The sequence below is a fragment of the Thunnus thynnus genome, chromosome 16, assembly GCF_963924715.1.
Source record: "Thunnus thynnus chromosome 16, fThuThy2.1, whole genome shotgun sequence".
NCBI classification, from domain to species: Eukaryota; Metazoa; Chordata; class Actinopteri; order Scombriformes; family Scombridae; genus Thunnus; species Thunnus thynnus.
In genome coordinates, this window is record NC_089532.1 from 15,586,469 (window position 1) to 15,613,635 (window position 27,167).

Consider the following 27,167-nt stretch of genomic DNA (forward strand, 5'->3'; position numbering starts at 1 on the left):
AATCGGCAAAGTGGGGACTTTTTCCTTAAATATATTTTCCATTCACTCTCGTCCGCAAAGGATTTCTCTCTCTCTCTCATTGCCTCTCTGCGTCTCTCTCACTTGCTCTCAGTCTCTTTGCCACAGAAACAGCAGTGGTAATTCTCAGAGGCAGCTGTGTCAACTCTGTCTTCAGTTGGGCTGTGAATGATAACAGTGCACTACCTGTAAGCCCTTCAGCTCAAGCAGACCCACACTCCCTGCTCCTCTCCTCCCTAAATTATCTGCCACTAATCCAGATCAGAAAGTTAAAAAGCAGGTCAAGCGTGAAAGCCTTATGCTGAGTAATGAGAGAGCGACCCATGTCTGTGTGCCTACATGTGTGCGTATGTGCACGTGTTTGAACTCATGAGTGTGTATATGTGTGTGGGTGCACCCGGAGAGCTCGCAGGACAGAATCCTACCAAAGCCATCCAAGGCCTCGTTTTCAAAGGAGCCTTTCAATCTGAGGGCAGGAAGAGCAGACTTAAACCAAGACCACCATAAACAGACTCTTCTGTTTTATAACAAGCCCGGCCTGCCAAAAACAGCTCCCTAGGTTTCCATGTGCTGTGAAGGGGAAATATGGATTCAATAGGAATACAGTATAAGGGTCAGGAAGGAGAAGAAAAAAGGGAAGAGACAGAGAACCAAATTTACGTGCCCCTGTTGACAGCATTCAGGTGTGTGCAAAAGCAGAAAATCTATTCCAATCGATCCGGAAGAGCAAGGCTGAGGCAGAGAGATTGGGTTGTACACTGCTCCTGCTCCTCAAGGGAGCCTTGATCATGGTTATAGCCCCCTGTGTTAATTAAGGTGCTTTGACATTTCAGCATTAGCCCGGTCTCTCATCTTGGCACTCTGGCAAATCTTTTCCAGGCTCCCGAGAGCTTGTTTTGGGAGGGATGAAAGGGTGTTATGGTACAGTTGTTAGAAAGGGGATAGGGTAGATGTGCGGGCCTTGATGGTGCAGTACCCGCTGGGAGTGTTCCATCCACCTGTCTCTGGCTGATCCTGCATTGTGTGTATGTGTGCACCTCTGCAGTGTGTTACGATGGAGACTGCTGCTAATCGATTGATCTTCCGAGGCAGCATTATCCGTCCTAATCCCAGGTTGTCATTAACACCCACAGTGTCATTTGTTATGTATTGATCTATTGACTCATTGATTGGATGGTATACAAATGATAACAAACACATTGAAAACTAGAGAATGAAAGTCAAGGAGAGCGACAGGAATTAATGAGGTTTGACTTTTCTTTCCTTAAGTAGTTTCTTGTGCTAGGTGGAAAGGGATATACAGTATACAGTACCGCATCATAAGTGGAGCTTGAAAGAGTTTGTTTAGGGCCAAAAAAATTCACTGTACATGATTTGTAAGGACCAAAATACTACTGTCACACATTCATCTTCATCACCTGCACACTTTTAGAGGTAGGTATTAAAGTGTCTGCCAATACCTTGAGTGATAGTGTTTTCTCTCTCTGGCCCCCCTCCCCGTGCACCTCTCCTAACTCCATGAGTCCATTCCTTTGTGGAGAGTCGATGTTTGTTATGCTAAAGCTGCAGCAACATGCTGTTCAGAGTGCCAGATGCATTAAGGCTCAGTACAGGGAGAGTGGAAAACAGACACCGTTTCAGACATTGCCGGGAGCTTTGGATTTGCCAGCTATGCCTGTTTCCTCTCTCTAAACAACCACTGACATGCAGGATGGAGGAAAATACACTTCCCTCCCAGATGTTAAGTGCTGTATACATTTAACTGGATGTTAAGTGCAATATGAACATTCTTTAGTGTTGTGCATTATAAAACTATAAATAATTTCTGCACATTTTTAGAAAGCATATAATGTAGCACTGTCTCTAATTTGACTCAGGACAACCTAAGGTGGGATCTCCTTTTTAACAGTGGAACTCCAACTTGCCCCTGAGGGATTTATTGAGAGCCATTACTATAGTAATTGGCTGTATTCAGAGCTCCCCACAAGTTGGCACGTGTGGAACTTATTAAGAAGGGTTCAGCAAAGAACCTTCATGTTCTTGACGTACTAAAAGGCTCCATCGTGGTTTATTTCAGAACCAGTGCACATTATGAGGTTATACCTAAAATCTATTCAGGGGGTTCTGCACCAGAGTTGGAAAGTGACACTGGATTATCCATTATAGTAATGTAATTACTTCTTTTCAGTGACAAGAAGTGTAAGGGATTACAATTCAAAAATCAGTGATTACATTACACTTACTAATCCCACTAAAGCTCCATTACTATGTGATTTTGGGGTGTTGGTACTGTTGCTGTTTTACCAGGATTTGGTTTAGAGCAAGTGGTAACCTCCGGGGCTGAAAAATGAAGCCAATGCAAAAGTGCTAAAAACTGCATTTCCTTGAATGGCCACTTGAGGCTGGCTCCAACATCAAGTCAATCCCCATTGACTCCCATGTTAAAATGCCCAACTTTACAACAGAAATAAACATATTTACAGCCTGGTACAAAAAAACACCTTTGGTCTCTCTATAATTTCCTCATTCATGACAACTGTACAGGAGGTGAATTTTTTTATAATATATTGTATTATAAAATTTTATTATATTTTATAATATATATTTAAATTGCAAGTTGTTTTAGCAGACCTGCTAGCCACTCGTAAGTACAGTATGTTCATCAGGTGTGTAAACCTCACTGCTTCACGGTGAGGATGGGACTTCTACGGTGCTGTTCGCATTTTTTTTGGTCACTTTTTCTCATGTATGTAGCTAGGTAGCTAGCTATGCACAGTAGGACGATGATGTCGTGAATCACACTTATACAGCTGGCATTGATAGATTATCCCTAACCAGCAGAAACCACTCTCAACGAGCAAAACACCAAACTTATATGAATCACTGAAAAAGACAGGCTACATGAAGCTTTATTGTGGTAGAATAGAATCCTGTCTTCACTTGCACAAGACAATGTCATCATAAAAAAATATGTTTCTGATCAGTGTTTCTCACCAAAATAAATTTTATGTATCCTTGAGGCCTGACAAATGTGTTAAATGGATTCCTGTACCCATAAAAACATTTGCAAAGTAGACTTTGAAAAAAAGAATATTTTAAATCCTGCATTGTTTGCTTGCTTACAGTCTTCTTCTTCATGGCCTATGTTGGCGCATGTTTCTACCACCACGAACTGTAGGTCAGTGGAACCAGGGGCAGAAATGTACATTGCATCACTCACATGCTTGCATGTGTGTATGTGCACCCTCATACACATGCAAAATACAAACAAAACGCAGATTCAGTCATAAAACATTGCTCCATGGCACTACTAGTTGTCAAAAATTCCAAAGGGTACCTTTAAGTAGAAAATCATTGTATTTTTTTTTTGTCTGTAATGGCTTTACCCTCTCAAGGATTACAATGTGCTAAAGACAAAACGTGTTTTTCAGGTTGAATGGATTCTCTATATATACACTTTATTTGTCTATTACATAGACCTTGGGGGTATTTTTTAAATAAAGAGGTTTTTCAAATACAAATGGTTCTCAGTACACCCTTAACTAACTGCAAAAACCTAATTTGGAACCTTGTTTTGTAAGAGTGTATTTAACTGCAACAGAGTTGCGTAATCAAAGTTTATTCATGGCAGAGAGGTAATGATGCTCAACCACTGAAGATTTAAACACAACTCAAGGTTTTTCCATTAGCCCAGGTTGGTCCATTTTAGCTGCGCCGTGCCAAGCCAACCCAGGATGAAACGCATCTCCACTACAGTCTCACAGCAGGGGATAACGGTGGCGAGCCACGCTGCTGCGGTCCTGCTCGCTGGCAGGGTCAACCGCGGCCAACCCGTTACGACCCCCCTCTTTCCCCTCAAACAAGCGGTGTGTTGCAGATTCAACCTGTGTGTCTATGCAAGAGACCAGAGAGAAAGCTGTTTTTTAAAGTCTCTGTGTGTTCAGCTTTCAGTACTTTTGTAGCTTTGAAATCAATCTCTGTGTGTTTAATGTTTAGTTTTTCTCCTGTGTCTGTTTGTACTTTCAAATAGGCCTATCTGCCTTATTTTACTTTTTACTGATTGCTTTCAGCCATATCGGAGCTGTGTTAAGTTACTGCTGATGAAAACCCAACATTTCATGCTTTTACTGCTTCATGTTAAAATCTTTTTAATGACAAAATAACGGGAGACTTTTATTGTGAGGAATTTATAGGAAATGAAATGTGTTTATAACCGAATTAGCAGAGCTTCGTTAGCGGTACTATTGTTGCCTCCCTAACTTGGTGGTCAGGGGTCAGTAGGTCCTCTGTCCTGCCTGCACTGTGATGTGATGAAGAATAGAAGAGACACACACATTGAGCTGGCAGCAGGAGGATTTATTCTCTCTCTCTCTCACAAAACATACTTCAGGTATCAAACATATCTGTTGCAAACTAATGGCCTTAGCTTCAGTCCTGTTCTTGTATAACATGGCCATTTAACAGCACTGAGCTAGAACAGTAACAGTTTCTTCATGTTCATTTAGTTTACAAGACTATAACTCAGCTAAGCTACTTGGACCCATTAAACACATTCCCACTATTTCAGTATTCCCAGGAAACACATTCAGTTAAAAATAAAGTACATATAACCAAATATATTCTCTTGTTCTCTAAACTAGTACATTTTCACTGTATCCAATAATAAATGCATTTGTTTTTACTGTCTCAACATGAACTGTCCTTACAAATATGAAATGGCATTTGTTCTATAGGCAATATAACCTCTTTTGTTCTTGTTCATTCTCTTAACATAAACCAAACATTTCCCTTTTTCCATAAAACAAATTTTCCCATTGAGTTCAACTACAACAGCTACATTCAAACTACATTTGCTCATTTAATGGTGCTGTCCTCTATTATGCTTTACACATGTTGTGCATTTGCCATTTTGTGTGCTCTATTATGCTTTACACACATAGTGCAGTCGCCATTTTGGGTGCTAAATTACTTTACAATCGCATTTCCTGGTTCTGGCAATAAACCGCAAATATATCCATTTGGCTACAGATACATTTGGCAATACCTTCTTGCATGAAAACTGTTTCATAAATTAAGTGTGTTAAGTGAATTCACAAACTACATGTTCAACTCTTAAAATCTAGCATGTACACTAAATTTAAGGCATATTTACCGACCTGTGATAAAGGATAGAGGAGATACACACATTGAGCTGGTGTTAATTTCACGGCAGCAGGATTTATTCTTCCTCTGTGCCTGCCGGAAGTACTTTTCTATACCACCCAAGTGTAAGGGACCAACTAGTGGCCTGGATGTGAAATAGCAGTGTAGTGATTTAAAATGCAATGAAATGACATGAGCGATGAAATAATGAAAATAAATGAAAAAAAGTAATGAAAAGATCATAGGGGGTATCTGTTTTTTTTTCTCTTGATTTACTCATTTTTCTCTTAACTTAATTCAGAAGTTAACTGTTTCTGACCATCTACATTATTCTACAATAAAAAATAGGTCGATAAAACAAGAAATGGAGGTATTTGGAGCTATTTTTTCAGTGAAACAATTAGAAATAATACTAGGAGGAACAATCAAGCAAAAACAGCCCCAGTTAGATGTTTGATGAAGAGCTGCAGACACCAGGTTTTTACTGCATTTTCTGCAAACCAGCACACCTCCAACAGGTAAACAACTTCTTTTACCTTTCTGTGCTGCCAGCCTGATTCGAGTACTCCTGGCATGGTTCGGCGTGACTACACTCAAAACAATGGAAAAACTCCATTAGGGGCATTCAGACCGACATTAGCTCTGCATGAAAAACGTAGCCCTCTTTGTCATTTGAATGGAGGCAGTACGTTTATGCAGCAGCAGTGCCACCGCACACAGCTCAGCAAAAAAATGCAGCAGTCATCCGGCAAAAAGTTGGACCAGACTCAACTTTTGCTGCAACACAACCCGATGACATCCAATAAGGCGCTGCGTTGGCCAATCACATACATGCAAACATACATTCCTGGTGGGTTACTTTGTAACGTGAACACTGTATTCGACTGTTTATCTTGTGAACGTTGCGACGAAAGATAAAACATTTGCCATTGTGATAACTTTCCTGAATTCTAAAATCCTGTCTGTGAGTTTTACAAGCTTCTGTGCAGTGTTTTGGCTTCTGATAAGTCTTTAAATACATTTCTATAATCTGTAGCTCCAACCCGACTTCCTGGATCATATTTCATTGTCTCACTGGTACCTCAAACAACACGCCCCCACCACCACAGCCCCTTTTTAATGCAGGGTAGTTTCACTCTGAATGTGGCCTTAGAGTGGGGTTAAGATGTTAAAATCTTCATGTGTTTCTCAGTGTGTTCCCTTTCCTTCTTGGGTGCATTTGCAGAATTTTGATTGTTTGACTCTGAAAGTACTTTGGTCTGATTGCTGCTCCTTGCTGCATGCAAGTAATGCTGACAGTGAATGGGAGGTCAGGGTGGTGTGATGGCGGTCTCTCTCCACACTAACAGCCCCTCAGTGGGTTACTTGGTGTTCACATTCATCACTGATGAAGTCTCAACATAAGGCTCTTTTACACTTCTGCACTGCACAGTACCATGTCGTGCCAGTGTGGATAGACTAGCCTTTCCATCACACTACAAAATGCCAGAAATAAAGGCACGCTTGCTTCACAGAATGTCTGAAGCTATGTGGCTTAAAAGTGATCTTGGGAGTAAGCTGGGTCGAATAATTTATGGGGTAAGAAAACAGTCAAGGCCCTAATCAAGGTTCACACAGTAGGAGTCCTGATTTAGAATCTCCAACCACCAGCTCAGCACTCTTTTTCTTGACTCTTAGAATTCAGACCCTGCAAAATGTATAGTCCCAGATATATAGTCTACAGATCCCTCTGAGCACAATATTGAGTTATTTAAGCGTGTGAGCCAGCTAATACTACATGTATTTTGTTCAGTCCTATACTTGAGAACCTTACAGACCAGCTACCTGCAGTTGGCTATTGAAATTGTCTGGACTTGCTTCTTCTATTATATCTTCCCAGTAATAAATGGCATAAATGTATTCCCTTAAGAGTCTCATGTAATCTTTTGAAATGAAAGAACATCAGATGTCTATTCACCACAGCAGATTGACAGACTAGCGGTGGGATATCAGCTATAAAAATGACATGAAACACAGTATTTATTCCTGAGAGCTAGTGGAGAGTGTGGAGAGGAGTATACGGAACATTGGGCTGTGCACCATAGTTCAAGACAAACCTACTGTGCAGAGTGGTTTGTGAGCTCACTGAGAGTTGCTCTCTCTTTCCTGCCCACCGATGCACTGCTCCCTTTTTCCTGTATCCTCAGCTGAACGTATTTCATTCAGCTCGAATTGGTCGGCCTGAGGCAAACTTTGCAATAGCATAATGGGAAAAGATGGATGTTCTCCGCATTGTAAATCTCACATCTGCTCTTGCCACCAGTGTAGGGGTCTGGATGTCAGTCTATGTCCCCACATGGCCCGAGACTCTCTTATGACTTCCCACAACCGGGAAAGAGCAGAAGCACAATTCCACAGCCCCAAGGTTTTAGCACAAGCTTTATGAGTTTACACAGGTGGAGGTCCTGGACGCCAGTCCCGTTTGTGTGCACAGGGTATTAAATATTTACAGCAGTTTAGATACTCTGCCTTTGGAAAATACATCTCAGAAACACATTTAGAGAAAGAAGACGATCATAACAATAACCATAGGTGCCTGAGCAATGGGGCAAGTGGAGCAAATGCATCCCCATTATTCAATAAGAGGGAGCAAAGTTATGGTTTTGCTACCCCACTTTTTGTCTTTTTAAAAAATAAACTTATACTGTCCCCGCAATCACATCATTATATTTAAGCAGCCTATAGCAATGATCATTTTATTATTTTCAGCAACTGACAAAAACAAGTAATAAAAAAATCATTTTTGGACCAACCTTTGAGTTGGTTCAGTTGAACCTGTTGCTGATCGTTTGCCACAGCGTGCTTTGGCTGTCAATCATAGTGAGTCAATCCATACAGGAGTCTGACTGTTTACAAAGGTGAGAAACATGCCATTTAGCTTAACTGCGAACATTGACTGAAAATAGAACATAAGAATAGGTAGGCTAGCATATGTAGAGTGAACCTGCTTGGCCCACTGACTCCAGCCAAACTTTAAATTAGCTAAAATTAGGAATGTACTGTCGCTAAAATGACAAACTGATTTACAAGTCAGCGTTACCTAACTTTGCAAACCTGCCCACCTAACGTTAGCTTACTGATCAAACAGGATTAGGCTGTGTAGATGGGATGTTCGCTAAGAAGCCAAATCAAAGTCGGCTCTTTTAAGTGTAACATGGCTATTTACAGGGCTGCCAACTCTCACGCATTGACCGTGAGACTCACGCAATTGACACTTCTAACTCACTTTCACACCACACATCCATTTTCTCCCACAGTGAAAAACAGATTCATAAAGTGAGATACTGTTCTTGATGTATTCTTGGTTTTCATAGCACCCTCAATCTAACTAGACCAGTGCAGGTGGCTGTTTCTTGACTTAATCCAAGAGGTTAGGTGGTGTAGAAATGCAGGAAATTTGTTTTAAATTACATTTTTCTTCTGGGCAAGGACCCCCAGACCTCCTTGCCAATTATGTATCTTTCCAAGTTTGTTCCCCAGTTTTAAAACATAACCAGGTGCCCATGGTAACTGTCAGTCAGTTACTTGCTTCCAGTTTGGAGGTGGTGAGTTGAATGAGGCCTCTGCTTAGGTATATGATCTGTTAAATTAGTGGAGAATGCTGACTGTCGATCTGCACCATAATGTAGTCTGAATTCTCAAAGTACCCTTCTGCATTCAAATTAAAACCACATCAAAATTGCTTTGACATGCATTCTTATGGTAATGACAGTTTTCCCCCCTTTCTTTCATTTAGATGGCCGTCTTAATGACTGTCAGCCCTGTAAGTGCAGCAGCATCCAATAAGGCTTCATTTAGACCCCACCACCATTCAGAGTGAATGAGGGGGAACAAGGGGCCCTAGATGAGGAGTCGTGCGCTGGTCTGGTTCTTCATCAGCTCTGCGTGGCTGTTGGGCTGGTAATTACACACATTATCAGTCATTAACGCAGTCTGCCACAGCGCCTGAGACATGCAGGGACTCAGGCCTCAGTGTAGGAGCAGGCAGTTGATGGGGGTGGGGGTTTGTGCATCAGGCTTGGGGACATGGGGACATATAGGCAAAATGAACTCAAGGTTGTGTACAGATGGGGAGGTTGCAGACAGCCAGACACTTATACAACTCCATACAACATACTGTGACATATTCAAATAAAATCATTGCCCCCATTGAGTAGGGGGTCTGTTTTTGTATCTGTTGTGATTTATCTGTCAATTTTTTCTCTTTCTTGCATTTTCCCTTGTTTTTAATCTCTATTTTGCCATATCTTTTTTTGTTTTTCCTTCCCTATCTCCCACCTTTATCTCTCTTGAGCTCACTCTCTCTGTCATATGGATTCCCCTATGACAGTCTGTTCCCTCCCCCTCTTTGCCTCCCTTTCTTCTTGTAGTCCTCAGCCTCTCCTCTCACTCTTTTCCACATCAGACTGTATAGTCTCTCTGTCTTGCTTTCTCTCTCCCTCACTCTCTCTCTCGCTCGCTCGCTCTTTGTGTATATCTTCTGGGCTCGCCCGAGATGCAAATGACACAAGAAAGTGATAAAAGTTGCATGTTGGCACCACCATAATTAAATATTAAAGACTCTCATTTTTTCCCCTCTTTTTTTTCCAAGAGAAGGGATGCCTGTGGATATTGCTTTCACATTACAGCAGCAAGAGAGAGAGAGAGAAGGAGAGAGAGAGAGAGAGAGAGAGAGAGAGAGAAATTTATGAGGGACTTAATTTAGACTCCCAAGGTTTCATAATGCTTTTCTACCCATGTATTATATCATAAGAGAGGATAAAAAAAACTGTTTATGGGGAGGCCGTGTTAATTGTAAAGAGCTGATAAACTGTGTTGACAGGGAAAGCGTCATTATTCCTCTGTAGAAACTTTCTGGAGCAGAATCATTTACTCTAGAAACCACAATAGGTGAGCAAGTGAGTGGTACCACATGCTTTACTTCAACAAGAAGTTCTGCCTCTCTCTTGTAAATACGTTTCCTTTCAACAATGTTTAAGAAAGTCAAGTCTTGTGATTTGACTAATTTATCTTATAAAAACACTTTTTTCAGTTGCTGTTTGGTTGTTACATCATCGTTACATACGTTATTCTAATGCAAAGTGTGACCCACTTTCTTTCATTTGTATTGTTCCTGGGCTTAGTCCCACCAACCCTGTTTTCTATTCACTAAACGAGGATAAAAAAAATCATTGTGTTCGTGAGTGTGCTCATCTCCCTGTGTCCCTCTCCCTTGCTCTTTTGCACACACTCTGTGTATTTATGTGTCAGTGTGTGTTTGCATCATCTGTGGGCTTGGTATTGCTTAGCAGTGCCCCAGTAAGTGTGTGTCATGACTGCATCCCTACATGGGGTATAGGCCTTTCTGCTGTGCTCATCCAGGCACGGCTAAAAAAAGAGATGAGGAGGAGGAGGAAGAGGAGTGGGAGGAGGAAGAAGGGGCTTGTTGCTTTTAATTGAATTGTAAATGTGAGTGGAGGGGGAACAGGGCTGCTCCTAGCCGGGACAGACAACAGATGGAAGGCAGGACCTGCCCTGCAGGGCGAGAGGGGTGAGAGGGGAGATGGGTGGGTGGAGGGCAGATAGATGGATGGGTGGGGGAAGGGAGAGGCAAAAGGGCCTGGTGCATGAAAATGACCAGGGTCTTTGGCCTCTCTGGAGTCTATGATTTCTCTCTCTGCCTCTACTTCTCACTTTCGATCTGTCTTTTTTTTTATCTCTTTTCCTTCTTAGAAAACAGAGTTTTTCTTGCAAAATGTTAGACCTGATATGTAGCTTCTGATCAATACCGGTAGCAACAAAGTAGTCAGTTGAGTGAAATGAGCTCACCCTGCTCTTCCATCCTGTTTGGCAAATGGATAGATTATACTCTTGAATCAAATATATACAAATAAAACAGTATAACACTTAAAACAGTATGTAATGTCCTACTGTGCTTATATAGTTGTTAAATGTACAAGAAAGTCTTAACAGAGAGTGTTATGTTATATCTAAATAAGAAATCTCAAACAGATAGGCAATAAAAAAGCTTGCTGTGTAATATAAATTGAAGGAAAAATAAACAGATCCATAGGAAATCAACCACTTTTTCTCTCAGTCTCCCTCTCCCTCTCTCTCTTCAAAGAGAGGAAAATTACCCCAGTCTGCCCTCCTCAGGTGAACAGGGTTTAGGGATTCTGTCATTGCACCAAGCAGACTAGGTCAGAAACACACACACACATGCACACACACAACACCACTAGGTCAATACAGGCTTTACCCCTTGACTAGATTAAGGGTATTTGGGTTGTTTGTGCATTTGTGATGATAATAACTCCACATGGGGTTGCTTCTCATTTTATTGAACCGATCAACACCCCTGGTAGCTATGCCTAGGTTTTTATCTCAGCATTGATTGACTTAGTTTACGAGTTCCAGGAAAGGTTCAAAGTCAGAATGTAACTTCTGGTATTGAAAAGTAACACCACAATCACACACTCAGCTGGAAATGATTATTTTCATGCATCTGCTACAGGATTCATTTTCTGAAGAAATCATTCTGAATGGCTCAATGTGTTCTCCCTTACAATTATAATATTGAGTAGAACAAGTAATTCACATTCAAATGTACACTCCCTGCTATTGCCTTGAATATTTTATTTTTTATATATCATTTTGAGATATAATTATGTTTTTTTCCCCCTTCTTCCATTTCTTGCAGACGATGCCTGTGATGGATATTCCTCATAACTGTCTCTGCAGGCATGATGTCACCGAACTGCCTTAGTTAATCTCTCTCCTCCCAGACAGCATATTCACAGCCTTGGGGCTAGACCCCGCTCCTACATCTATCTGAAGCCAACACATGCACTGTTGCTCTCCAATAACTCCGCTCAATTGCCCATCATTCCTCCTCCTCCTCCTCCAACCTCTCCCCCCATACCTTTCAGAGCACCACCGTCCACCGCTGCATTTTTATTCTGTTATTAATCTGCGGACGCGTCTGCCAAATAATTAACCTGGCTGAGTTATTTATTCCCTGGGTGATATTTCCCTACCTGTGTTTGGGAGGCAGAGGGGAGGACAATGCCATTGAAATGTCCTCTTGCTGCTGAAGGAGACCAAGGAAAGTGTGTGTGTGTGTGTGTCTGTCTGGGGGGGGGGGGGTTTAGTAGGAAAGGTTTGGGGCCTTACCTCAATCCTGTGCAGGCGGGGTACAAGAGATTCACGTGGGGGTATTACAAATGCACCAGTAACCTTTTCAGTTAATGAAAAGAGGAGGTGCTAATAAAAGAGAATAAGCTGGAGAGGGACTCTTATGAGGGGACACATGGGCCTGGGTGTAATTCCCAGAGCATTTCTGTTGGCACTCATATACACTGCACACATACTGTATGCATAGGCACATACTGAATAATACTCCCACACGCACCAACTGCTCAAATGCCCCTCATACAGACATGCAGATACACTAACACACACATTGACTTACACATAAATAGAAACACACCCTCACTTGCTCATAAACAGCGCAGCCAAACCCCACTTCTCGCTGGGTGTGATTATATCCAGGAGAGAGGTAATGTGTTGCGCCTGAGGTGGGAGGTGGTAGATGGAGGAGACATGAGTGCTTTGGCCTTGAATTTCACCCAGGACTGCCTCCCCATCTCCCCATGCCCATTTCTCACTCTTAGGGTAGAGTGCGCTGTGGGCTGCTGGAAGTGTGGGGCCATGGCACAGTGAGCTGAGTGTTCAGGGACCGCCAGGTTTCACCAAAATACTCTCCTGACTCTCCCAGTTTGTAACGACTAGCCATGATGGAGGCAGTCTCTCTCTCTTTCTTACATGTCAGCAGTAAGCCATTTGTCAGAGCTGATGAGTGAAAGTTTGTAGATGGTGAAAATGTGTCTACTGATGAAAGCTTGAGTATGTCTAATGACTACTAGCTTTTACCTTTTACCCTTGAAACAGAGTTTATAACTCAATTTAACATATGAGTGAAATTCTGTAAAATACATAATACATAATTATTTGAGCACCAGTAACTGATACCATGATGTTTCATTTGAGTTTTTTTTTTTAAAATGAATGAAGTTTCTTTTGATCCAGGTGTACCTTGTGGTGATTATTAGCTGCTATGATGATAGACAGGGGGATGATATGCGACAACCAGGGACAATGCAGTTATATACACCCCTGAAACCCTGCTTTTATTCCTTATTTGGGTTTTCTAATAGAGTGGAGTCATGTAAAAGTGCTTGGCAGCATGCATGAATGCTGTGTCTTTGGAAGGCAAAGCAGCAGAAGGTACCATGGCAACATGCATGAAAACTTTTTTTAATGCATATAGCAAAATCAGGTGGACCTAAACATTACTACAGTCCAGAAACGAATTTCCTGATAACACAGTGTTTATTTCACTAAATACCTCTTCCTAACAATGACTGTGGCCCTCACTTGCCAAGGAAACACGCAATTGTGTTAGAGTTAACTCTTGATACTGAATGAGGCCTTCATGTGCTATCATATGACAACATGAAAAACACTCCTTGTGATGTGTTTTTTATACTCAGCCAAGTCCAGACAGGAGAAGGAAAAATAGCCAGCAACGATTGGGCAGCTGTTGGAGCCTGTCGACCTTGGGTGTCAGCCTAAGTGTAATTATTTTTCGCACATGCCATGTTGACCAGATATACACCGCTTGTGTTCTATTTATCAGGCCTCTTGTGCAAGGTGAAGGCAGGATGTGCATGCACATACACACATGCAAGCACACACGCATACACGCATACTTTCTTGAATGTATCAACAGTGGTGGGTTTGGTGTGGGTAGATAAATAAAAAAAAATCATGACCCTCAGATAGAGCCTACTGGGACATAAATATCAGTTCACATCTGATTTGGGTTTGAATGAGGTTGGCATTGATTAAAGGTGCAGTGTGTAGAATTTAGTAGCATCTAGCGCAACAGACTTGGCAGAAATGGAATATAATATTCATAAGTATGTTTTAATTAGTGTATAATCACCTGAAAATAAGAATCGTTGCAATCGTTGCAATCTGCTACCTCACCAGCATAAGCAGTAACTCCCATTATTCACATCATCAGTTGTTTTGCTGTGTGCCATCTTGATCATCTCTTGCATCTTCATTCCCCTCCTTCATCAGCTGGCTGTTTGGAGACACTGTCACTCTGTGCACTTGTCACCCGTTCTGTCTTTCTGTCTGTGTCAGGATGTCTGAGTCTCAGATGTCTACTGTCTTCACGCCTGTCAAACACTATGATACAGCGTGGTATCTTATCAAATGTCTCTAAATGCCAGTCGAAGAGACGGGAGTAATATTAAAAAGAGTGCAATTAAAATGGAAAGGAGTGGGTCATGTTGGGTAAGACCTTCAGATAAAAAAGGCCTCCAAGCAAGCCAAGCAGTTTTTACCCCCCCCTCTCTCCTTGCCTGCCGTCGCTCGCTCTCCTCCCTCGTTCACTCTCCTGTCACCCTGAACAGAGGATTGACATTCAGTCGAGGACACCCCTGGCTGGCGGTTAAAAGAAGTGGAATTAATGTGCGAGTTGAAGAGAGAGTGGAGCGGGGGGCATAGGGTAGGTGGGGTGGGGTTGGTTGGTGGTAGTGAATGACTGACACAGTTTTTGATGGAGTGCAGACATGGCTGACTCACCCTCTCTGCTTTCCTCCGCCTTCTCCTCTGCTCTCATTCTATTTCTCTCTGTCTATCTCTCTATTTCTATCCCCTGCTCGCTTGCCGGGGTCATCACCCCTCCCTTCTATCTCCCCACCCTTCTTCTGGCCTTATTGTTTTACATCTCTTCATTCAGTCTTTTATGGCTGGTTCGTCCTCGTGCAGACCCATCTCACCGCCGGATGATGGGTTCCTCCCCCAGTTATCGCGGCTATTTATTATCACCGTCGATCCACATCACATTTCTCTGACTTTGGGAAGATGGTTTTCACATTGGACCGCTTTACTGACTCGCCATATAACAAATCCACTGAGAAGCGCACATAAACACATGCACGTTCACACACAAAGCAGTCTCGCAACCCATTGGCTATCTGTCTGACGACGATTTAGCCTTTGGGGGCAATGGCCAATATTTCGGTTGTTCCAGTGTATCAAGCTGATATCAGGAAAAAGAATAACGCATAACAGCCAAGTCTTTCTCTTCTGTGTGCCGGTCGTTGTTTACAGTCCGATTAGCAACTTGAGATGGTACAGACAACATTTTGGCTAATCTCTATTAAGAGATATATGCATATGAATACAGATTTTAAAAAAGCTAATAAAAAGCTAAGTCATTGTCAGACGATAGCCGATGGGTTCCGAGACTGCATTTAAGCGAATGTGTCCTGCTTTTTGCTCTCCACATGGACCTGCATGAAACCAAAGCCTGCTCAAATGTGATTGGTCTATACTACTTGGACTACAAATGTCTGCAACCAGAACACTTCCAGTACCAAAATCTTGTCCTGTTGCCTACAGATTCTGAGTTCATATGCAGGTATCTGTTTATAGACACACAAAGTGACACAGTCAGAGAGGAGGCCTCACATCACTATAAAAATGCTATGTAGCATTTTAATGCTCCATAGTGGAATACTTTGACCGCTTTCCCAGATATTTCTTTATAAAAATTGCCTAATACTGTGTTGTTCATTCAGTATTTTGGAATTGATGTTTCTCAGTGACTTTTACTGCTGGGTCAGTGATTATTTTAATGTGACGGAGGCTAAGCCATTCCAAACTGCTGACATATGACTGTCTGCATGGATGAATCACATTTTAGGGAGAATGAATCAGTTGGTCTTGATGACATCACATGAATTCCTGGAGATATAGGGAGTTTGAGGTGAACAGGCTGTTATCAGGTCATGCTGTTTGAAGTCAGCAGGAGGGAGAGACACTTCTATCTAGCAGGATTTACTGTGAAACAGTTTTCAATGCAAATGAAATTAAATCTAGTCGTGTTAGATGTTCTGTTCCTAACTGCAACAACCCCCACATTTTCCCCCGGTTTTAAAATCTCACTCATGAAAAATGTTATCAAATCATCACGTCTTTCAGCTTTCCCTTTCTGCTGCCCTCTGACAAACTGTAAGGTAACTAGAAATCCATTGGCGCAATACCTCTGTGAGTCATGTAGTGGGGGAACATGTTTTAGCACTTAACCTCCATAGTAGGAGCAGCTGTGGGGCCCAGAGGGACTATGTATTCAACAGAGGAAGGCCGGCTAATTAACTAGGCTGGCTTGATGATACAATAGCATCTTTTGAAATGGCCAATACATTTCTGGAACAGTGGCTGGGTCTACAGTGGTGTGGAGGGAGGGAGTGATGGAGAGAAGACAGGGACAGAGGGAGGGAGGGAGGAGGACAAAGATAGGGGGTCAGCTCTAGCTTTTACGTATACTGTATGTACACAAACACAGTAGTTGGATGAAGACAAACCTTAGTGATTTGTACTAAAGTACTCTAAATGTCACTATAAACGATGCAAGAACAGTTTGACAGCTTGCCACTTTATTCATGTCAGTTATTACAAAGCACCACAGTACTTGACACGTTAACAGTTCTTTTCACTTTCACAATGATTGCAGTAAAAAAAAAGAAAAAAATTAAAAAATGCTACTCCCTTTATCTGCATTGCTCAGTGGTTATCATCATTTTTGGTTATTTAGTCACAATTCAGTCTGCACAGTCTGTAACTGCACCTTAAATAAATTACAAGTAAATCACTAGTTCTAAAAGCAAAACTCCAGCAAAGGACAAAATCCATCTGAACAACATTTCCACAGGGAGTTTTCTTTCCAGTTTTTCTTCTTTTTTTTGGACAAAATATACTTTAGCAAGTTGATGTAATCAGCGAATGTAGTGGGGTTGGTGGATTTGCTGGATTTGAGGTTGCTGAGAAGAGACGAGCCTTGAGTGGTACCCCAGGTAGGGCTCCACTCATTATGGATCGATCCCTCCGTCTCCTGTGTCAGGTCCTCTGCAGGCCTGATTGAAGTGTTTTCACCCAGGCTTCATGAAACTGTAAAAAAAAAAAAAACATCTCTCTGCCTCCTATTGATTTCAAAATGTCAAAACCTAAACCTTAAGAGGAGCAGAACACACTCCAAAAGGCTTCAAGACGGGCTTAATAGCTGCAGAAGAAAAGCTGTTGGGAAAGTTTTTACGCAGTTTATTCTTTCTGTAATGGTTTCCCCTTTGTCTCACTCATCAGAATGGATTTTCCGAAGGAAGAGGTAGGTGAAGCATATCACCCTGCCATAACGAGGCAGAAACTGTCAGTTAGGATAGCATCCCGTCTGGTTCGTTAAGGATTAGGCTGGTTGGGGAATGTTGTGAATTAATCCCGAGCGTCAGACATCACACCGAAGCCTTGCGCTGGATTAGCATTAGCTTTTGTTTGATTTATTGTGAATTAACCGACGTAATCCACCTGGTGTCAGACACAATAAAAACACAGCAACTGACACAGAAACAGGATAGGCTTACAGAGGAGAACAGCAGGCCTGACTGCCATCAGTCACTTAACCTGGAACGCTGTTCAATCAAATTATATAAATGTTCTTATCCTCTCCATAAATGGCATTTTGCCATCTAATGAATTTTGAAACCACTCTCTGCAGCTGTGTATGTCCAGTGCTGCCTGAACACAAAGTAGACTGAAGTGTGTTGACTGTGGCCTTGCTGGAGGGTTTTTATTTATTTTTTATTGCATTTCATATCCTTTACTTTAATACATGCATTTACAGATTTTTTTTTCAAATCTGATTAAAAAAAATCTGCCTGACCTGGGTTCTTTTACCAGACTTTACATTCACATTCTGGGATATTTTTTTTCCATGCTCTCTTATTGTGTTTATTTTACAGAGAGTGTTTTTAGTGTTTAGAGAGTTTTTTTCCGGGATGAAGAGGCAAAGTTGGATGTGGCTCAGGCAAGTCCTCTTCTGCCCTGCGGAAACAGATTGGTTACTGGGTCTTTCAGTCATGCGGCTTGCATGACAGCAGCTGCGTTGTCATTCCCCTGGCTGAAGCTGAGAACCTGCAGCAGAGAAGGCAGACATGCTGGGAACACCTGCTGGGTTCCCTGCCTCTGTTTCTCTCCTTGCTTCCATCTCTCCACCCCTCCCTTGCCGCCTCTCTCCTGAATCTGTCACTGCCTTTTCTTTCATCTGCATCTATTTTCCCCTCCCTTCTCCCTCCACCCTTTCTCCTCCTATTGGCTTCACCCCTCCATCTCTCCATCCTTGTTTCCTTGCAATCACAGGCATGACAGCAGCGGAGCTCAGCAAACATCCCCTCAGGTGTTGGTCTGCGTTATATACAGTAATGTGCCATCACTGTGTTAGTAAAGATGTGGCAAGAATGACACTACTGCGCTGCAATATATCGCCAGAAGACATTATGTTTACACTCTTTATTTACACTGGAAATAGACATCTATCCCAGCGCATCCTTGTACCTAAACAACAAAATAGTTAGGTTGTCATTGCTTTCCAGTAGGGCTGCCCCCTAAGTATTGGTGATTTGAATAATCAGTCGAGAAGCTCCTGAATTGATATTTTATCAGTTGAAAGCCTTCTTTTGAATTACGTCATTGTACACAGAGTAATGCAGGATAATACCATGACAGTCTGTAAACTTTTACATAGTTAGAATGACCTAACTGCATAACAGAGGACAGTGCGACGCAGAGCAGCATGCAACTTGTTTCTGTTTCCTGCCCTGACACTCTTTGCTCCAGTGCTAATTGTTAGTGAAGTTGGCTAAAGTACTGTTGAACCAGCCACTGGTACTGTATAGCCTCCTCTACAGTCCAGTGTGACTGAGTCCAGACAGGAGAGACACTCCATGGTGCATGCAGTAGGATTTTATGACTCATCTATGAAACTATAATAGAAGGGATACTCTTTGTATAGTTGAATTGTTTTTTGTATCCAGCACCTGTTCCACTGAGGTTTTGTGGTTGTTCACTTGACTACTCTGCTTCATAACTCATCTATGACCAGGATGGCCAGGATGGACCCTTTTTTATTTCTTTGAATGTGTGAAAAAGTTATGTTTTTATACTGGGCAGAGGCATGGATAATATATTTCTCATTATCATCTAATACAAAACAACAGTCATGATGTTCAGTGTTTATAAAAATGAAACATATCTACATATGAACATGGCAAATTAAAATATGGAGGTCATCCTGCACATAATCCCCTGGAAAACCACAATTTTATTTAGCATTTTTACACTTCAGTTTTTGTACAAAAGAAATGACACATCGACTAGTGAACTTTAGAGAAGCTGTGTCCCCTGTGTCTTTATGCTAAGCTAACTGGCTGCTGGCTGTGGCTTCATATTTATCGTACAGACTTGATAAGTCTCAAAAAAAAAGAGTGTATTTCCTAAACTATTTCTTTTAGGCAGCTAAACCACTGGCTTAAGGTAAAAGAAAGATTGTGCTCGCTTGTCAGTAAAAGTCAACATTTTCATGTTTTAAGCACTTTAACAAAAGTCTCTGGAATATGTGTCTCTGGAATCCTGTTGGGTTTGTAGAGAATGGTGAGAAAAAAGTGCAATTTTTTTGGACTCAAATGCATTTGGCAGTCTTACAGGACACTGTAGAGAATAGCTGAGTGAGGTCACTTCTATTTGTGGGGTCAAAGCCTGCAGATGCAGTCACAGTCGAGACTCCAGGCACTCAGACTGAGCCCTCTCAAAGCCCAATCACTCAAAATGGAAGCCCGTAGTCCCGGCAGGATGACTGATTCGTATTGCTGGTTTCACCATCATCATGTTTAGACAACCTCAATATATTATGCAGGATCCAATGTTGTGTGTGCGTGCAATATGGTCATACATGTTGTAGACGGGAAGTAGATGCATCAGTCACAAAGGGCACTTGAAGGATGACTGGCTGTCTTTCCATATGTTCCAAATGGAGAAACTGTCATAGATTTCTCAATTGATTACACATCCTCACATTGCGCTTGTAATTGCATAAGAGTCAAAGCAAGCTGGGCTCCTGACCAGAACATTTAATCACTTTTCATCTATTATGAAGCATATACTCAAAACTCAATATCGAAAGAAGTGCTTTATCAAATCTGAGGTATCAGCATGATGACCATGATGAAATATTGAACACATTAATACCACTTCACTGTGTTTTTGTTCATCTTCTAATACAAGTTAAATTCTTGCTGTCCATACATTTTACCTTTTCAACATTTCACTGTCTAGACCTCTTGAAAATGGCCTCTTGTGCTCTTCTTTGTGCTTGAATTTATTATATCAAAATAAGGACATCTCTTTCAATGCTCCAGACTACTTGATGTCTGTGGCTTTTGCACTGATAGAAGATGAAAGGAAAATAAAATGTCTGCAAATAGAATTTTAATACTGTTCTCAGTCTGCTCCGTTACCACATAGATCATAGGGAGACATTCATAAAAGGGCCCTGCAAAAAAATATAAAAGCATTTTTTCCAGGCGGACTATGGCACAAATAAGTGGAGGCACTTTGAAATGCAGAGTGGTCAGTCAGTCAGTGTGTCCTCCCCTCTCAAAGTGCACCGGGGGCTAGATAATGTCAGCCCCCACGTCGTTTTCTGACCCCTCCTCTGTGTTCGGTGGAGGCAGAATGAGGCAGGTTGCCAGAAGCTTTCAGGGCTGGTAGAACAAAATGTCTCAGTGGGTCTTGTTTTATTTCCCTCAAGTAGCATTCAACACCTCCCCATCACATTCGCACAGACAACCTCCCATTACCATACGATTCAAATCTAACATCGCCTTTCATTCATTGTAAAAGGGCACCCAGAAACATGTAATTATTTCTCTCTCCCCTCCCTGAGATCAAAGCCCAAACAGGAGTGATTACATAGAGTCAGGTTGTCTTTGAAGACACTCTTCGGTTCCTCTCTTTCTGTGTGGTTACTGTATAAACAGGGCTGGGAGACGCCACAGTGCTAACCTCTCCTCAGCAGGCAGACACTTGCAGAGTGGCAGGTGTGCCTCTGTTTACAGGCAGACGCTGTTAGCATGGTGTACTTCAACCCTGACCCATCCCAGGGTTTCTGATAGTTCTCTCTCCCCACAGCTCACTTTCTCTGTGTACTGTCATAAAAGAAGCAGCAGGCTCTACCGCATCCCTATTCTTCTCTCCTTGAACCCTGGCTGTAAAACATAGTTTTATGTGATCTGTTTTTGGTTTGTGGGGTTAGACACGGCAAGAATGAGAGATGCGCTGATTGCAATGTTTATAAAGGGTGGGTGAAGTATAAGAGGAGATTGAGAGAGGAACCATGCAGAGGATATACTCTCTTGCGTGTCATAGGAACCATGCTGTAAGATTTCTTTTTAATTTGGCAGTCCAAACATCATCGTTTGCCCAGCGCTTTGCCTTTTTCCAGCTGTATATTTACAGTAAATGGATGTCTGAATTACAGCAAGGAACAGCGAATCAATTCCTGTCATCTCTCTCTTTCTTTCTGTTATTTTTAGGTGGAGAGCAAACACTTTTCACAACTGAAAGTGAACACCAACCAGTGTAGCAATGCCAAGATTCCCTAAGACCTTCCAGCTGTGAGAGCTATAGTGTAACAATAATAAGACAGGGTAACAATCTCTGTATAGCCTTGGATTTACATGTATTTACCATGGGAGTACAAGATAAAATGGTAATTATTTGAGAACTGCTCATAGCCCAATACTTTTTTGCTCAGTATAATAAAAAAAGGTCACATTATCTTGTGGTTTACCATGTAGCCATCTAAATATTGGATGCCAAAGCATAAAATAAATCCCTCATTGACAGAAAGTTTGGCAAAACTGCCTGTCTATGAGTCCACTGGATCACACTAATGGATGATTTACTACAGTTGCTATAAGTGCCAGCTTATGCTTACTACTAATCAAATGCTTATGGCAAGTTCCTAAGCACAAAAGATATCCTTTCTTTTTTCATATAATGAAAAAAGTAGAGTTATAGCCACTGCACTCTATGATCTTTTTCAAAGCTATAAAGGTTGGTAGAACTCAGACATTCATGGCCACAGTGTTGTTTATTTGTGTTATTTTCCAAATAGAGTAGTCTCTAAAAGAAAGGGCAGAATAAATTGATCACATATTATCTGATACCAGTCTGATGAACGTCTGTGTTTCAGTCAGTTGAATAAGACCGTTTGTGAGGTTATTGTCTGAACAAAGAGAGAACAAGAGAGAATTTTTTTTTTTTTAAATGGTCATTGAGTGTTGCTACATCTCACACTCACAAACTGTAATGGACTATAGTGCAACAGACTGATGTGAGTTGTTGTTTCTACTGTTCAGACAGCGCTGGAAGCACAGAGGTATTACCAAATATTCCAAATATTCCCCATCACCCGCTCGCACACATACACACACACACACACACACACTGCAGGAACATCGGCTCATATCAGCTGTGCACAGAAAGGCCTGTCACAGGAGGAGCAAGATGCTAACCATTAGCGAATTTACGTCAGCCCAAGCGCAAGGGTCAGCGCGGTCAGACAGACCACCCAACAGCTTGGTCATCAAGGACAAAGACACAGAGGAGGGAGAAGGAAGGAGAAAGAGGGACTAAGAAAAAAAAAGGAGGGAGGGAGGAAAGGAGCGTGGCTATCTCCTTTCAGACAGTCCTGCACAAATGTGCTGAGATGACACAAGCTTTTACATACGGTGTGTGCACTCAGTTGTGAAGCCACATGTACTGTCAGCAGTGTTAAGGTATTGTTCATTATTGCGCATGTGTGTGTGTGTCTTTATATGTCTGACTCTATGAGGCGTAGATATCAGTGCACATGTGTTCTTGTGCGCAAGTGCACATTAAGGGAAAGCATTCTTCAAGTGTGTGGGTTGGCTTTTCTCCTTGCAGAGTGATGACAGTGTCCAGTCTGCTGCTCAACTACTGAACTAACACAGCAGGCATCACAGGCATACTTTCAGCTTCATATTTTTCAACAACCCTAGCCTGGGTTATTTGGGTCGTCATGACATGACAGAGTAATTGGTTTGCACAGATCACTCCCCGTATTTGACAACCTGCCCCATTTACTGTCTGAGCGCTCCGGTCAAGCTGCTTATAAATCTTTCACTGACTTGATTAATTGTCTCAAAAGTGCTCCTCTGCCAGGTAAATAAATAATGAGCGAAGTGATGATTTCTTTTGTTGTCCAGTCAGCAGGTTGACCTGCGAAGAGGTCGACTGTGAAAAACACTTCTCAGGGAGGAGGAGAGAAAATAGAATATTTAAAGAAACACATAAATTGGCCTCCAGAGGTGTTCATTTTTTATGGTGTAATATTTAACTGTGTATGTGTGTGTGTGTGTGTGTGTGTGTGTGTGTGTGGAGGAGAGAGGGGTATATACATTTTTAAGGGACACTTAAGGCACACACTTAAAGTACGTCGATCCCACAAGAAGAGTTACAAGAATATCTTTTGTTGAAGGGTGACTTTCATTTTAATTGAGACTCAAAAGTTCACCTTGCATTTTCTTTGCATGACAAAGCTCTCAATTCATGGCCCTATCATTTCTAGCGGTGAGGATTTAGGAGAAACTAATGACAACCTGCCCCCTAGTCCTGCGGACCAGCAGGGGGCAGAGGTGTGTGTGTGGTGGGTGGCTGTTTATGTGTGTTCTAGGAGGTTTTATTGCTCCTCCTCTACCTCTACTTTAATGACATCCGAGAAGAGACAGTAGTTCACTGCTAGAGAGCATACCAAACAGGAAGGCTCTCCCTCTCTCTCATACAGTGTCTCCTTGGGTATTACAGCTCAATATGAGGTGTTCTGTTTGGCCTGGCTGGGTTTTAATAAAACCTGACAAGGATTTATCACCTGTTCATGGCTCTATGTGCTGCCACTCTGTCAGATGGGGGTGGTGGTGGTGGTGGTTGGGGGGGTGGAGGGGGGGGGCTCTGGCATGCAGCAGTCATATTCACCTCATATTAATGTGTTTGCAAGAGGACTGAATTCGCCTGGAGGAACAAGGCAATGAGTTTGGCTGATGAAGTGAATTTATTAAGGAGCAGGCCGTCACTTTCTTTCAATGAAGCTGTTTTTGTGTGCACATCCTTCAAAAGCCCTCCCTGATTGAGACACATTCAGTTTTCATGCAAATTACTGCTCCTCATCATGTGCTGCATTAACACGGGGGGAAAAAACATTTAAAGTTTATCATCTTCAACAACAGAGGTTACACAAACACCTGTGGATATGTAGGACAGTATATAAATAACATTGACTCTTCATGTGGACAATGGCTGTCTCACGTCAAAATGTCCTCTGGAGAGGTTTCATTATCCTCTTTCCATCTACCCCCCTCTACCTCTCATCATTCTCTCTCCCTCCTCCAGCTCTCTCCATCCCTCTCTCCACCTCATCGTCATTTCTGTGTGTGCCTCTCACCATGCATCCCCATTGAGGACTTCCTCGGGACCGTTGCTAGGTGATGGCCCCCTGATTAACAAAGGGGGGCGTAAGCAAGGGGGGGAGTAAGGGAGGGAGTGTGTGTGTGCACACGCGCGTGTGTGTGTGTCTCTTTCTCAGCAGTTATCACTAATTGACAGCTGCCGGCCCTCAGGGCTGTATTCTAACCCCACAGCCCCAGTGTAATCGGAGGGCAGGGCTCTGTCGCCCCCAGTAGGAGAGTGAGGGGGCTGGGGGGAATGGGGAGGGGGGGGCAGTGCTGCTTTGGTTCTGGCCTTAATGTGGGGCAGCACACTGCAAGACCTGTTTGGATAAGCAAAAAGATGTGGTGATGTAGGGAGAGACAGGAAGGAGGGGTAAGGGCTGGGCAAGAGGGGGGAAATGGGGTGAGAAGTGAAAATGAGATGGGGTATTAGAGATAAGAGAAGAAAATCAGGAGGGTAAAGGGGAGCAGGGATACTGAGATTGAGAAGGAAAAAGGAAAATATGGTAGAGAGAAGAAGAAGAGACAGCAGAGGGTGGAGGGGTGAGGGCATGGCATGCTGTCGGAGGGAGGGGGTCCCCAGCTTTTCCTCAGTGCCAGTGTGCCGGCTCAACACCATCTGGAAGTATTCTCATACACCGGCCAACTCTCCCCACTCCAACTAGGACAATCTGATTATTCAGTCCCCCCCCCTTTTGCAATATAACTCGAATTAAAATGAGATTATTGTGATCATACTTTGGGCTTGGAGGTTGATAATGAGTTAGGGGCACATGTGAGTGTGGCTGTATGTGAGGTCTGTGTGATATACACTGCAAATGTTTGCCAACTTTGGTCTCAAGTTTACTTTAGTCTGAAAAGGCTTTCAAATATTTGCTCGGGGTGCTTTGAGTCAAAAATTGAAAAACTGTCAAAGCTATCAGAGAAACTCGGGGTAATTTTGAGAAGTGGGAAAACTGTAACTACTCTAATAAGAAATCATCAGTGATTATTAAACAAAGGCTTTCGTGAAATTAGTATTTAATATTTATTCAATAACATTATAATCATTCTCTTATCATTAGTACTTTGAAAGCTGAAATAAGTAGCACTTTTTCATTAGAGTTATTACAAAGTGGCAAAAAGAAATCAAACAGCAGATGTCTACATGCTGCTGAATATTAAACATTTTTCTTCCTTTTCAAAGGCAGGCAATTAAAAAAAGACCCTTGTCAAATATTAGCTGCACTTAAATGTACAGTGTGACACAGAAACTACAATACATCATAATGAATTCAAAGTAATTAGTAAAAGCCTTTAATGCATGTATTCCACTCTCATCACAGCTTCTCTTATGTGAAAATGCTTAATAATAGCACTCCAGACCGTTAGAATGAAGTTAATATGCATAAAAGTAATTTCTGCTGAATCTTCAAACGCATGGCATCGCTTTGGTATAGTAAAATACGGAGGGCACAGATTTAGAATCCACACATCTTGTACAGAAGAACAAAACACAATTACAACTGTGTCATTTCCACTCTGTGTAATCAGAATGAGCGATTATTTTCACAGGAAGCATAAATTAAATTACTGTATAGGACATGTTTGTCTCATGATAAAGCTGCATTGCCTCCACTGTAATTATCTTCATATTACTGTAATTATTTGAAAGTGTGCAAAACGGATTATTCCCTTTCCCCTCCGCCTGGTTGCTCTGACTGCTGCACTGATCCAGTTTCAGCTACGGCCGAAGCCTGTCACACGCAGTCTGCCTCTATGTCTTCATGCAGACTTTGACATTGCCAAGCAATCAATAGATCCTCCGCACAGAAATGCATCTCCCCTGATTATAATGAAGATAGCTGGTCATTTAAAATGCTAATGGACAATTTCACCTAATAAGAGACATTCAGCCCAGCAGTTCATTAAAATTTAGAGGTGGAAAAGTCTATTCCAATTAAGTTTCACCCTCTTCCCCCCCAGCACAGAAGCCATTAGGATTTTAAGAAATGTCGAAATGCCCCATCTCATAGTCTTAACACTCAGCAAAGGAAGTGCGCTTAAAACTTGAGTGGAGGGTCACTGAACAAAGACACCATTGAGGAATATTAGTGGTAGTTAGCATATGACCTCATCTGCCACCACATTTAAGTCGCTGTGCATAACACAGATTTTGGTTTCAATTTCCAATTCCACAGCACTCTTAGGTTGTTGGTCCATATTTTATTTTCTGCCCCTTAAAAAGCGATGACAGTTATTACCCTACATTAATTTACATGTTATCCAGGTTGTACTGAATGAATCGTTCTTGTCCTTGTGTAGAGCAAAGTGAATCAAACATACTTCAAGACCAAGTGGGTAGCTCCAGGTCTGAAAAGTGAAGCCAATGTAGTTTCAAGTTTTCACCAATACAGCATAATGTTCATTTTGTAAATTATGGTCCCATTTAGGATAAAATACATGATGAAGCAGGGTATGCTTTAGAGTGTGGCTACCTTGTGACTGACAAGTCACTACCACGTCGACAATGTTGATAATGTCACATAACCATGGCATAACCCCAGATTCACAGTG